We start from the raw sequence: 14,073 nt of genomic DNA, 5'->3' as shown, positions 1-14,073 counted from the left end.
CGAACATCTCACGCAATTAAAACATTACGAAAAAGTTCCATATGTTTTGTCCTCTGCAACTTCATATATTTGTGCCAATTCAAAGGGAAAAGTGAGGCTGTTTATGAAATATTCAGTAGAAACGGCATGCAATCGATGTTTTATTAAAGGTCTCAGGAGGTGTCCTTGTGTGGCATTTTTTGTTCAGAGTCTTTGATTTACATCATGCAAGAGTAATTTGCACGGAATGAAAATAAAATGTAATTTCCGATGCTGTAGATGTCATTAGAGCAATATGATTTTAATATTCAATATTCCACCAGGCCTGCTGAGCTTTGAAGCCTTTAGAATCCATCCCCAACAGAAGGTGCAAATGTTTTGACATTTGTAAAAATTGTCAGTGACATAAACCAAAATACAATTGCAACCCAAAAATAATCCAAATACAAAACCAAAGTGACAGATAAAGCTCAAAGACACATTTGTGTTTTATCACACCATATTCCATTGAAATACTTTGTTTATATAAGTACAAAGAAAACTTTGAGGTATGAACAATTCAACAGAGCATGGAAAGGGTTATGAATAGACCAAATATCTTTTTTTTCTGCAACTGTGTGTTCTTTTATATCTCACTTCAAGCCACATACGACTTCGAGCTCTGAGCATTGGACTAGAGTCTAGTCACTAGAGTCTAGTCACTATACGGAATACGTGAAGTGCTCTGTAAGCACAAATCACAGCTCAAAACCTGCAGTGTGAGTCAGAATAAAAACTGGGCTGATTAAAATATTATCCACTCACACAACAGATTTGGACCTGTTGTCACATTCTGACTGATGATAACACAAGCTCAAACAAGCCTGTTTGTCAGAACACTTACTCCACAGAGGGAGACTCCGTGCCAATAGCCAAAGAGGAACAATGTGTGTGGCATGTGTTAATAAGATTGTGCTGCATTGGAACACAAGAAGAGTTGACTCAAAAGGAAAAGAGATTGGAAGTGTAAACTAAAAACAGGAAGTTTGAAGAGGTTTCACAAGTGCTGGATCCACTGTGTGTTTTTTGTTTGGGTTACCGATGCTGAAAGATAAGAGATTGGGTGAACTTATGGAAAACTCCAAGTTACCTGTGACGCGCCTTTTACACGTGACTTATTTCACCTCTCCGTCATAGTGACGGCCACAGGTGATTCAGCCTCTGAGACAGCGGAAGGGTGTGTGTTTTTCTGGATGTGCTACAATTTAATAATCCTGGTAAAAACCAGCCTCTTGTTCTTCGTTGTGCTTCATCCATAGCGTCTGGACGCTCAGCTATTGAGATTGTTCACCGATTGGCCCTGATGAAATTCTAAAAGGGAAATCTAGCTCAATGGGAGAAATAATGACTTACACGGTTGTGTCCTGCCCTAATGTTTGGGTCATAGTCTCAGAGACTATGGTGCGGACCAGCCTCATAGTCACTGAGGCTCCAAACCAAGAGCGCTTGCTTTGGAGGCCTGTATTTGAAATCTATTAAGTTACATATTTATAAATTATGTTTTGGCATCTAAATTGTTGATGTTCTATTAAAGGATAGTATCAGCAAGATTCCAAAGTTTCCACCACCATTTTTTTAATGAAAATACTGTCTTTGAAAAAAAGTAACCAAACTTGGTCTTGTTTGATCATTAAAATATAGAAAAATAGATTTTAAAGTTAAGTGTAAAAAAAACTCTTGAACTTCCAGTGAACATCAGAATGAGCTCCTATATAGTGCCAAAGTTGAATGGTTGGGACACCACAACAAAATGGCAACACTTACATAAAAACTAGAGCTCTGAGTGGCAAAGGGTTGAACTCACCCTGAACCCAGATTTCCTCATTCACCGCTGTTTTAAGTAAACTTTTCTATTTTTATCTCTTGTTCTACTTGTTGTACTCAGTCTTCTTTGTCAATTATCTCTAGTGCCACCTATTGAATAGGAGGCTTTACCACATACCACATGCTTTGTTGGGCCTGTCCAATGCAACATTTTATTGCCGTTTGGCAATACAGGCTAGAAAATATATGTGACACAAATGTGAATGAAGTTATTCAGTATCCATCAGGATGCTGAACCCCCCCTCCCCCAAAAAAAAAAAAAAACCAAACAGAAATCTTACTTGTTTTAGAAATAGTGTCCCTCAAGCTATTAGAAATTTGTTAATTTGCTAATTTGAGGAACAACAATAAATGTTTGCGTCTATATGAGCCTTGAAAATGGCACAGTGCTTGAAAATATAAACTAAGCTGCAACAGCAGTTCTTTCAAACCTTGCAGCAACAACTGCCATCAGCCTGCGATTATGGGAATCCATAATTGAGCAATTTTCCTTTTGGAAAAATCCATCTGCTCTTGCAGACATATAATTTCATCATTTCTGAACAAAGGGAAGAAATAAAAGAGCAGGAATATTTAGCTCTCAGACAAACAAAGCTAAACTGTTTTAGATGTGAAGAACAATATCCTCGATTCAGAGACACATCCAAACAGAAATGACTTTGGCCGTCACTGCGTCACACACATGCCGGCATCCACACGCTCTCTGGTGAAATTCCACACCAGCCGTGGGTTCTTCCTCAGATTACACTGTGGTGCATGAATAGTTCTTGCAACACCGAATAAAGTCACTTGAGAAACAACTGAGCCCATCAAGAAGGTTTCTATCTGCTGATCATCATTTCAGATTTTTCTGTTTTTGAAAAAATAACAACTTGGCGAGAAATAACAAGCAATAATGTTTAAAACAGCAAACATTTTTGTTTCAGTCCCAACGATATACATGTTCATGTGCAACTTTGTCTTACAGATAACCAAATGGACATACTCATTCATTTTTGTGGAAATTCCCCCATATAGCTTACTTATACCCATATCTAATTATTTGTGTGTCCCCCCGACATACAGATGTCTTTGTGTGAAGGGGGAGGATTTTGGTAGAGGGGCAGATCACTAACGTTAGCAAGTTAGCTTTGCTGGCATCACTGACACATAACTTACCTTTCCTTGTACTGCCTTTCTAAGTGAAAGTTTGTTGTAGTCCCCATTGTCTCTGAAACTCAAGCACAGCAAATGTATGTCATTGTAAATTTGTACAACATTTTGCATGTTTCAAAATATGTTCTTTGATTTGCATACACTAAATTTGAAATAATACACTGAAATGATCCAGGAGTAATCCAAATTCCTTTGAGGCCTCATGTGCATCAATGAAAACATCAACATCAAATGCCAAATTTGTTGAATGATCAGGACTGCAAGCCTAAACTTGAGATAAGTTTGTCATTTTTTCACATTTTTGGGAAATGTCACAAAGAATGTTGGTCTTCTCCAGAAGTGTGCTGGAGCTGGATGGGGATAAAAGACAATGGATTATATGGAAGCAGGTCGGATACATGTAAGAGGATTGGTCATGTGTCCAATACTATGTGGGGAAACAAACAGATGAACAATCAGCCAGCTGTAAGCCCGAACTCAACAACGGTTATTATAATCTGCCTTCATCTCCTTCTCCACAGTCAGCAACCTATCCTTATCGCCCATTGTGTTTCTGGTAACCTCCACCACAAACCGAAGTAGCTGTCCTTCGTCAAATCTCATCAGTTTAACCTGAGGAATTTTTCCTCAAATAAAGTTTCTCTGATGAAATGCCTTTACTTTCTGTTTAGTAGCAACCCCCTCCTTTCATACATCAGCCAACCTCTGTATCCTCTCAACCCCCTCTTGCTGGCCAGCAGACAGTACAAAAGAGGTTTACTCTAATCATTTCTATAATCACCCCCTGAGCAATAAATACCCCCCTTTTCTGTCCAGCATGATACAGAAAATTGTAGGTCATCATCTTAAAGTCTTTGCAAGCTGAACCAGAAGAAACAGGCGTCTTTAAATTAAATCTGTGGCAAAAAAAAAAACAAACAAAAGAAAAACACTGAATGTTTAGAATTGTGAAAAGCTATCCTTTGCATACATTAATAACAAAGAATATAATTGAAAGTTCAGATTTTTTTATTGTTTTATTCATCAAGAGGAATGTATAAATGTATCGAGGATCTATTGTGCTTTCATCAACCACATGATGGTAAATACTTGTCAAAAAGAGAAGACATTAGATAAGTAATGCAGTAAATAAGTTTTTTGATGTATGGTCTTGAAATTGCCCATAGAACTAATTTTAATTTTGAAAATAATAATTCATCAATCATGCATCACTGATTATATACAGACAACTTTCCACTCAGACAAAATTAATTTTTATAATTTTAAAAATTTGTACAAACACTGTATACCTACAAACAATAAAGGGATGAATGGAACCAACTGAAAACCCCCAATTAAATCAAACTAAATCTTTCTGACAAAGATTTCAGTTTATAATGATTAAAGTTGGATACAGAAGACTCAAAGTCCATGACCCAAAGTCAGAGTGTCTGCATAACTTTTATCTCTTTCTCTATGCCTACGTCTACGTTCTCCTACTGCAAGGAGGAAGACCGAAATTTATCACTTGAGAAGATCCAACTGAAGGCCCCTTTTCAGGATTTATAGACGTATAGACTTTTCAGGACAAAACGTTTGCATTGATCCCCAACTTCCTAAATCTAACCAGGGATCAGAACCCTGATCATCACAACATAAACAAAATAAAACCAGAACTTATAAAATTCTAACTGGATTTTTTTTTGCACATGCATGATCCTCACAGTATGGTGAGTCTGGGTGGCTTATAATGGATACCCAATCCTTGCATTATCATCCAATCCAGTGCAAGGATTGGATATCCCTGAACTGGTTAGCACAGGGAACTGGTTATGGTAAGGGGTTAATAGTAAAGTGAACTAAACCTTAGCTATTGAATATTTTTTTGTTAAAATAAGTAGGTCTTCCAATAATTTTTTTGTCTGAGAAACTCTAAATTTCATTAAGTAAAGTGAAATCTACATTCCAAGAAGTGACAGCTTATAGATAAAAGCTGCTTTATCTTTAGAAACAAGAAGCCTGTCTCCAGTCAGATCAGCGTTTGCAGTTCAAAGCAGGTATGCAGATGAGTTACTGAAGATGTGTGGAGTCTAAAAGCAGCAGAGGCCTTTCATCTGGACTTATTTTCTCGTTTGCCTGGGTTCTTTGGCTTTTTATGTGTGCATGAACACTCATATACACAGACACTGTTGTACTAGGGTTTTATCATTTGTGTTGTGACTGAGCAGACAGATGCCTTGCATGTGCACTATTGTTCAAGCAGCAGCTTAAACAACAAAACAGGCTGGGTTTATTTCCACATTCTTCCTTTCGTGTGTAAGAGTTGGGTTTGATAAATTGAGTTCCTATGTTATATGAGAGAAAAAGAATTTGAATTCTCAGAAAATTCAGTGAGCATCTTCAGTTTGACCTTCTTCAGCCATTCCCATACTAATCCTTTTACACCTCAATGTCATTCTCCACCTCTCTGACTTCAATGATCAATTATCTTTTCACAAAGGCTTCCACCGTTCACCCGATCCATAATGTCTTTATACACAAGTCAAAAGAAATCAGTCACGCTATCAGGGAAAGAATAGTAGAATAAGATCCCAATAAAATAGACCGAAGCTATAAATGTCAAAAAGTCTGGAGAGCATAAATATTTTTGCAAGCCGCTGATATTCATACTCCTTACATAGCATACCTCTACCACTAACTTTCTCACTTGCTCCAAACCCTCAGGCCAGAGGATGTAAACACATCCCAGCTTCTCCTCTCCACCTGAACAGAGTTCATCAGCTGCTCCTCCTCTCAAAGCCGCTGTCTCCACAATTCATCCGGAGGCTTTCTACACGTCCATAAACGAATGGACGGACCGCACACATCCATATCTCAAAACTGCTTATGGAGTCAGTGTGAACATATTTCACAACTGAAGTCATATGGCTGAATTATGGCAACCATGCGACTGTCTCACAGGCTGCCACGTTTTATTGGCAACACTTGCATCGACATACCAGCATAGCGAGAGGCTTATGGATGTATCGCAAGTTCTCTGAGTGACAGGAGGATATTAAGAGCCTTGTGGGGTCTCACCTCGTCAAATTTAAAAGCTTCCCAGGTTTGGCACTCAGCTAGGCTATTATCCTCAACTGCAAGAAGCCTCCCATCCCAGACCGGACACACTCACACACTTCCCCCCCCGTTAGGACCGAGAAAGGGCTTTTATTGGTTGGTGTAGCACCTTTTAGTACAGCAATTTGGAAGAAAAAAAAAAGAAAAAGAGGAAAAATGGAGTCCAGGATTTTTAACTAGTTTGAAATATTTCTCCAGAAAAAGTAGAAATGCCTCTCACTTTCTAGTTATATAAGTCACTTTCCTATTGCTTTTGTACATCTTTCCCATTGCATTTCACAAATAAATAAAAGCAGAAGCGTTTATTCAGGTCTGAACCAAACACACTTTAATAATGCACTATTTTTGCCCCTCATGCATGCTAAATTTCAATCCAGTCTTGCAAAAATCCTCGGCTCATTCCGGCGACCTAGTTTACAGCTCCCGCCTCAGAGACACGGAGAGTTGGTGCCTTTTGAAGATGCGCTGAGCAGCTCAGCATGACAAGCCCATTAGAGAGCCGCGGGAGGAGAACCCGCTCAATTACCAAACGGTGAGAGGAAAGCAGTGCACTCCATTCACTTAAACGTGGTTTTTATGCCTTAATAATAAAAATATATTCATGTTTTGATACACGGTTATGTACTCTCTCTCAGTTCCTGTTGGAATCTCATGTGTGCCAAAATTAATATGATTTAGCACACAGAAGCGACCATTTCACAGGCAAACTCACACCGGATGGAAGCTGCAGAGATTTACAGTTTAACCCATTTCCCTCATCTCAAATCTCTAATCAGTTCTTCTCTTCAGAGTAAGAAAATCATTTTGCGGAGCAAATGTTACATTCATTTTCAAACTCAAGTGGCGACCCCAGAAAATTTGTATAGGTGAGGCCAAACCAGACCAGTATGACTTTGGAGGGGGAAAAGCTAAAAAGCAACAAACAAAAAATTATTTAGTTAGTTATTTATTTAGTATATATTTATTTGTTAGGTTTTAGATTTATGTTGTCATTGAAGAAGATGACTATACGTTACTATGACATAGAGAAGCCGATGGAGGGACCAGCATTTTTCAAGAGGGGCCCCAGGCTCCTCCTGCCAACCCTTCACCAGAATGGAAACAGTTTCACAAAAGCTGAGTGAAATTGAAATGGAAAAATGAAATTCTACAAGAAACTCCTAGCTTGGCTGATACTAAACAAAAACTAATAGATTATTCCTTTAACATTTAACCGGTCCAAAGTTTGCAACGTTTGTGACCTTCGACCTGGCCCGTCAGCACAGATTTCAGCGTCAGGTTAACACATTTTTTTTCAGTGGCAAATAAAATCTTTAACAAAAAAAACTGTTATGCACAACAAAAAGTTAATAGATACAAACATATTTAGCAGCTCTTACTCGAAAGCAGAGTTGGGTGTCCCCTCCTCAGACGAGGACCCATGTCCAAATCTTGTTGCTAAACTAAAAAATAGTTTTGGACTAAAAAACAATATCTATCATGGAGCAACAAAACTCAGTTAGTTTTAAGTTTCAGTTTGATCACCAGCAGGGTAATCTTTAGGTTTTGGGAGTTTTGCACAGGAAACAGGACAAGTTGCTGCAGTGATAACATTGTGGCAACCAAGCATTGACAGCGACGCTGCGTTTGGTTCTTTGAATGCCTGCTGTCTCTGCATAACAGTGGATTGTTCACTCATTAATAGAGAATCCAACAGGTTGGCTTCAGCCGAACCGATGATTTGCTACTGCAGCAGGAAATCTGATTTGAATTATGCGTCTCTAAAGCAGTCTTGTTGGAAAGTTGAAAGTTACAATCAGACAGCATCAAATGCAGCCAGTGACTGACTTTTTTCACAGCAGTGACGGTGCAGTCAGCTCCTGCTGCTCAGCGACTTTAAAACTGATCCACAGGTGAGACAAAGTTCCTCTTCTCCGCATGCGGGTCACAAATCGTTCATGCAGATTTGACCCCTTATTGGAGCCAAATTTAATTAGTGTCATAAACAAAAAATAAAAAAATAAAAACATTTGAATTAAGCGTCAAAACCTACTTCGTGAATGTAGCCAAAAATCTTTGAGCAGATGGTGTATTAGACCTGGTTGGAATTTGGGATTCAGGGCGAATTATGCACATTCTTTTCAACATTAATGACGTGTTTTGTTTATGCTGGTATTAGGAGGAGGTTTTTTTTTCCTAATTAGAAATACAACAGGAGCAGTTCTTGAATTCTAATGGGAAAGTAGCATGTTTTTTGCCAGCCAAGTTCATCATCCAGAATGTCTGCCATGAAAATAAATCTATACAAAATATATCTGTGAGCTTTTTTTACTTTAGTGTTTGATTGCTCAAATTAGAGCGTTGTACCACTAAGGTCTTGATTGGCTAATAGCAGCTAGCACTGCCTTGCAACTTGAACCCTCTCAACTGTAACTTAATTCCCAAATCTATCTTTGACTTCTGAGGTAAATCAAAAGCAACATAATTCAAGCAGAGTGAATATTGCATGCATTATTATTGTTGAAAAGATGTTTGTTGCTCAAGGTATGGTTCAAAGTAGAGAATTAGTCAGTCAGTATCTACTGACAGCATTATTTCTCTTTGGAAAAACCAGAAAGAATTCTCATTTGAGAATTTTGTTCATCTTATTTAAAAAGAAATATTCCCACAAAAATATTACACTCACACTTTGGAATCATGATGCCTTTCCATTCAATAATATTTTGTAAGCCATTAAATCACTTTGAGCTGTGGTTATTGTGACCCCCCAACGAGAATCGGTCCTGAACTTTGAATACTGCTGCATACTACCTTTGAAAAAAACAAAAAAAAAAAACTGAACTGTCCCTTTGAATCAATCAAGACTTTGAGAAAGCAGAAGACTGCAACATTGCAGAACCACATTGCTGTACATTTGTACTTCATTAGCTCCAAAAAGAGCATTTCACTGACTCTTGACCTGAATGAATAATGAAGAAGGATCTTAGGTCTGCATGCACACACACTTGGACATAGAAACCCCAACAACATGCGACGAGGCCGTCCACTGAAGCGATCAGTGCATCTGTGCCGCACTAATCACGTCACAAACATGCACATGCACGCACCCCACTGCAAACACAAAATCTGTTCAACAATGCCAGTGAAATATTAATCAAGGCTTGCATTAGGAGTCTTTCCTCGGTGGGGTGAGGAAAGAGACCAAAAATAACAACAGGAACCTCAATATCAGTACTTTGATGTTATTTCTCATATTTCCCGCTCTTGCTATAATTTAGCAAAAGTCTTCCTGCAGGAGGGAGCCACATGAGACAGCTGGGTGAAAATGAGGCTGCGTGTGTTGAAATAGAAAAAAACGGAACCATGACGAGTTGCCATGACAGCTTGCTCTTAATCTCTTTATAACCCGGAAGAAATTGCCATTTCATGAAATAGATTCCTGAAAAAAACCGGAGGCGCAACTGTCAGCGTTGTCTCAACACGCGCAGATTAGATGTGACACAATATTTACACACAGCCTGTATGTGACAGGAAGCTGCAGCTCAAACAACAACATCCCTCAGTGTGTGTTTCTGGAACTCTGCAAGGATGGATCGTATCTAACAGGCTTCACTGCATCCAGGAGAACTTGTACATTTTATCTTAAAATGAACCAAAAGTTTAAAAAAAAAGCATTAAGGAAGCAGAGCTTAGCATAAACTCTTCAGCCAATGATGACTTAGAAAACTCTCTGGGAGCACAGAGCATATCTGAGGATAAACGCCTCACATGGTTTTTATTGCTTATTTGTTCCTTCTTTCTAGCACCAACATCTCAGTACTCTGAAATCAGGATCAAACTAACTTTCAGGATGACATAGAAGGTTGTTTTAGGTCAGTTTTTCCTCAAAATTGGTGAAAATTTGTTCCGCTGGTCAATTTTTTCCCTTACAGCACATGAAAAATGTCTTGCCATACAGTCAGCTAAAAAGTAAGCATTAAATAATTCTTATTATTGCGTATTGTTATCGGAACCACAAATAAATCCATATCCACTCTACTGCAGTCTGAGTTCTGGTTCTCGTTGGTGTTGGATTCATTGCAGGTGTGGAACTTTCACACTTTAAAAACTGAATTCATTTCTTTAAGCAACGTTGGTCACACTGGCAGCTAAAACCAGCTTGATTTTACTTGAACAAAACAAAAAGAAGTTTCCTTAATTTAGAGGAATCCTTCAAGGTGACAAAGGTGAGCAACTTTTTTTAATATTTCTGTCTTTCTATTGGACCTTCTTGAACATAACTTTCATGATGCACTAAATCCTCACTGGTGTAATCACGCTGCAGTTGGCAGGTTGTTGTCTCTGAGTTATTTTCCCATAGTTCAGTTCAGTTCAGATGACAGCTGCTGATGACGGTTTTTACTGAATCCCTAAATACCAGCTGTGGCCCAACGGTCTACTGAAAGACAACTGGCACACACACGCACACACACACGCGCACCCCCCCAGCCCCCCCCCACACACACACACACACACACACACACACGTTCTATTGCACAAGCGGCCTCCGTGACCAATCGCCGTAATGACTCTAGGGACACATGAGGAGTTTGAGGAAATTCTTTGCCAAAACATCCAGATTATTACATCTGCAGCCACCAGTATTACCTTGATATTAGATAAAATAAATTGAGAAATAGCCTTTTATGATATTTACACCACTTTAGGTGATTAGCGAGGGAGGAATTAACCATTAATCCTGTATGGGATGGCTGGAGTTTAATTCTTCTATGACCCATGTTGCAATTCCAAACATTTTTTTATTTGTTGAAAGAAATGCACAAGGAAACACGGATGGAGTGTCTGAGACCTCTAACCTTCATAAACGACCTTCCTGCAGTAATATATCTGTTATGTGCATTTTTGCTTCTTCAGTTCAGATTCAAAATCCATTTTAAAGTAAGAATAAATCACACTCGTCTCAGAAGTCTCTCCTGGCTGATAGGATCATTCCAGTTTGATGCTTTGAAATCTGCACAATACATTAAAGGGGCAGTATTATGTAAAGTCCACTTTTTTTTTTGCTTTACATCTTGTTGTGTCATTCCCTCATCAAAAATATTCTTGGAGTGGGACCTCACTGGTGTAATTCAGTCCCTAAAACAGCTAACTCAATATTTTTGACATTTTCTAGAGAAGTAAACTCAATATTATGTAAAGTCTTTAACCAGCAAGTTTGTTTAATTTTTTATTTTTTTTATTCGTCTTTGTAGCATAGCCAGCAGAGCTATGAATGTTAACAAAGCAGCACAGTGGCTGGTGTTTTTGGTCAGTTTTCCTATCAGACATGAGGTTAGGTAAACATTACACTTCCACTGCCAACTGTCTTTCACTTTCTGTCTGGCTGAGAGCAGCCAGTGTTCCTTGGCAGCTTCCACCGGTGGGTAAACTCCATGTTTCCACTGATTGCTGCTGTGGAGCTGCTGGCCAACAATTCTGCAAAAATGAAGCTGAAATTCCACTTTGAGCACATCTTTTTTTAAAAATTCAACCTTTTTTTGTAATAATTTACACAGAGTGAAACTAAAGTTAATTAATTGTGTTTTTATTTATTATTTTAATCGGGAACTGCCTTATTCAGAGAGAGTTTATCTTCTTCACCTCATGTCAGTGACTCCAGAGTGAAAGAGAATCTGTATGGGAGCAGGGACCGACGGGTCCAACAGCAGCCTGGAGGCCATGTCTGCTTGGTGGGTTCAAAGGAGTCTGTTGTCATGCTAAAGTCCAGCAGATTTGTTTACATCGTACTTGGCAAAATCGGAGGGCCTTCAGGTCCATACAGCTTCTGGCAAGACTCACTGTGACTCCAAGAAGCATGAATCATGAAAATACCACAGGGGGGAAAGATTAACAGCAGCAGAGTTGGGGGGGAAGGACATTTTGCAAAGATGAGAGTCAACATAATAACTTTCTATGTACACTGTATAGAGTCTGAATGTGACGACTGAAAAAAAAAATCTGTCTTCAAAGACGTCCTGTGTGCATGTCACTGCACATAAACAAGCCTGAGCGTTTAGTTTTGAGCTGGCCAGAAAATTAGAAACAAAAATTAGCCTCTTGATGTAGCGTAGCATCTATTTCTGGCAGAATTTCTTCAAAGCTAATTCCTATGTACCAAACTGTGAGGCAGCATGATGAGGAGTCTGACACAAACAGACAATGAAATGATCTAAACACTTTGGATGGATGGATGGATGGATGGATGGATGGACGGACGGACGGATGGATGGATGGATGGATGGATGGATGGATGGATGGATGGATGGATGGATGGATGGATGGATGGATGGATGGATGGATGGATGGATGGGATGGATGGATGGAAAATAACATCTGTAATAGATTGTGAAATAGTATTGAATTGATGAAATGACAAAATTTATACTCAAAGTGAAGATTATTGTTTGTTTTTAATCTAGAGATGGTGACAGGATGGGGGGGGAGCATGGAGCCTTGACAGCAGGACAGTTGGACTAAACATGCAGGCAGAGCTAAAGTGAAGAGGTTCAGATCCAAGAAGGAACAGCCCAGACAAAGTCCAGACATAAATCCAACTTGAAAACTTTCAAGGTGAAAAGCAGAAATCAGTTTCCTTCTGTTGCACAAGGATGCACCACTTTGGTCTGACACATAAATCTCAGTGAAATATAATGATTGTTGTAGAGTGTCAAAATGGGATAATGTGTATGAATACATTTCTAAATCACAGAATACATTTCTGAACCTGTTCTTGCTTTCTTTATATCTGTGGTTGGATGAAAATGTAATCAGGTGTTAGTTGGACATTGGTCCACAATGACAGAAAGTTAATTCCCCGTTATGACATTCATCTCTGATGCAGAGCATCTTAACAACTCCCCTCCGTCTTGCCTCTGCATGTCTTGCTTTAAAAAAAGTCGCTTGTGGTTTGTTTGTTCCTGTGTGTTTTCCAAATGCGGCCATAGGTGTGATGTCACGAAGTTTGTCACTAGATGATTTCTGTGCAGCCTCCCACGCTCTCATGGTCCTGTGGGGAAACTCAGGACTAATCATCCGTCTGCTGACAGACGATCTGTCAACAAAACATGAAGAAATCTGTATTACACAACGCTCCTGTCCTTTACCATCAACACAAACAAAGGCTTACTTACACTGCTGATGCCACTTAATAGTTTTTGATCAATTTTCTTTTTTGTGTCAGAATGTTTTCAATTGTTCACATAAAAAAGTTGATCAGTGTCCAAATGAACCTAAGGAATAAATGAAAAATCTGAGTGTCGGGGGCCTTCAGTCACTGTGTCCAGGGTTCCTCTGGTCAGTTCCTTTGATTTAATTTGATTTATTTAGTTGGAATAATGCACATCAAAGAAAGTCTCTGTAAATGTCCCAGAATTAGTAAAAAAGGCTAATTTTCATCTTTAGTTATTTGAGAACCAACGCTCAATGTCCTTGCTACAAACTGAGGCCATGCAATCTAGTTTAAATTGATTTAACTACACCACTAATCACTTTAAAGCTGCAGTGTATAACGTTTATAAAAAAAAAAATAATAAAATTTCTTGCATATTTTCCCAAAACGGTCCCTGTGTTGTGACAGGAACCGTTTGACACACATAATCTCTGAAAACATCAAGCTCCTCTGCCCTCTCCCAGTCCGCCCAGCACTAACTAGAAACAACCAATCACAGCTAGAAGGCGGGCTTTAATGCTGTCAATCATTCATCTGGTTGAAACACCGGAAAATCTCTTCAAAATCAAAACAGCTACAGGGGTCAAGGCTGGCTCAGGTTGGGGTCTGAAGGAATCCAACCTGGGTTGGGTTTTATTTCCCCAACAATCTATTTATTTCCCCAATAATCTATTGTTATTTCCCCAACAATAAATGAAACTATATATACATAAATATATAAACGCCATAAAAATTTGGAGTGGCACAAAACTGATCATAGCTCTGTACTTAGTTCTAAGGGATGAGTGAAAACT

This window comes from Poeciliopsis prolifica, unplaced genomic scaffold (genome assembly GCF_027474105.1).
Source record: "Poeciliopsis prolifica strain line A6 unplaced genomic scaffold, Auburn_PproV2 SCAFFOLD027, whole genome shotgun sequence".
Classification (NCBI taxonomy): domain Eukaryota; kingdom Metazoa; phylum Chordata; class Actinopteri; order Cyprinodontiformes; family Poeciliidae; genus Poeciliopsis; species Poeciliopsis prolifica.
Note: the sequence above shows the minus strand (reverse complement) of the source record.